Source organism: Chinchilla lanigera, unplaced genomic scaffold (assembly GCF_000276665.1).
Source record: "Chinchilla lanigera isolate Chin_1 unplaced genomic scaffold, ChiLan1.0 scaffold00099, whole genome shotgun sequence".
Taxonomy (NCBI): Eukaryota; Metazoa; Chordata; class Mammalia; order Rodentia; family Chinchillidae; genus Chinchilla; species Chinchilla lanigera.
Genome location: NW_004955500.1, coordinates 3568206 through 3569896, shown reverse-complemented (window position 1 = coordinate 3569896; position 1691 = coordinate 3568206).

The following is a 1691-nucleotide window of genomic DNA, read 5'->3' as shown; positions in this document are numbered from 1 at the left end:
ATAAATATCTGCCTGTTTTCTTAATTATCATCCACGGGGTGACGTGAGTTATGAGCACTATACCTAACCTTCTCGGGTTGTTCAAATGATAGTAGAGTATTGGTTTCGTCTAAATGGCAGATATTTACAAACTTGATTCTTCTACCTATACTCATTTCCAGTAACCATAATCTTTTCCACAGTAACGCGTTTAAAAGTCAAAATAAGGATATAGGGGAAAGTGCCAGTTTACCTGCTGTATAATTAATGAGTTTTTCTTGCTGTTTTAAGGCTAAGTCTGTTTAAAAGATCAGACTTGGATTCGGAGGGACAAAGCTACAGGAAATCAGGCGGATAGAACAGGGAGCCGTGTCATGGTGCCAGAGTGAAAAGTCAATGCAAGCACCAGCCAGGGTGCAGTTGCAAAAGCAGTAGCTGACTTTGCAAACAGGGACCAGCGAGGATACACAGATGACAAGCAACAGTGGCATTCTGAGGTCTCTGCCGAATGTCAGATGATCCTGTCACCGTCAGGAGCTATCAGTTATAGGGACAGTTACAAATGGCTCATTAACACATCTCAGGTTTCGTTCTGGATTATGTTGTGTGCTCACAGGGCAGCCAAGTGAAATGGTGGTTTGTTACGGATCTCAGTGGTGATATGCAGCACACTGATGCCCATTCACATCTGTCCGTCTTTCTGGAACCTTCCATGAGCTTTCAGTAAGTAGAGATTTTGGACGCAACTGTGAAATCTGAGGCTATAAGAATAAAGAGATTTCATGTCTGACTGACTCTTAGGGCAAAGGGGAGAAATAACTCTTAACAACCTTCATAAGATTTACTGCTGATCGTAGATGTGCTTTTTAGCGTATTTAGTAATACGATAAGTAGCCACGGTGGGGGAGAGAGTGGGTTACTATGGTTATACGATGCAAATGGGCTTGTGGTGTTGAGAGATTCATTTCTAATTGTGCATCGTTAAGCCTATATTCAGTGCTTATTTAATTTTCCATTTAGACTACTAATGAAATACACTATAAATATAAGATGTTAAAATTGTGTCAAATTAGTGCAAATTTTGCCTTGCATGGAAGAAAATACTATAATTACCAAGCAATAGAAATATAATTGTTTATAGTCCTTAAGCAGTACTACAATTAAGACATCACACTTGTTAAGCTTTTAGAATTATTGGTTAGTGATTTCTTAAATCCTTTTTTATCAGCCTTCAATTTCTCTGAGTTTGCCACGAATCTTTTTTTAAAAATTATTTTAAGTTCCTCATCGTTCAGAAAATTTGGTATTGGAAAAAACTCTTTAAAGTCAAAATCTACTGGTACTTGACTCAGGATCCAAGACCAAGTATGAGTAAATTTAATTTTAACTCTGATTTTACTTCATTTTATAATCATTACTTGTTTTAAATGCAATATCTATAAACACATAGCAAAAGAAGAAAAGAGAACCAGGAATAATTTTTAAAAAGAATAGTAGAAGCTCTGAGTTCAAATATTTTCAACTAGGAAAATGTCATCCCTGGAAATTATTATTTTGTACCATATTTATGGAAACTTTAAATAGGACTTTCATATCACCTGATAGTTTTTTTTTTTTTTTTTTGGCACCTTCTAATATATATAAGCATGGTGCTGTTTCCTTCTTTGTCTTCTGCTGAACAGATCCTCTCATTAAGTACTTTTCCCGGGCCC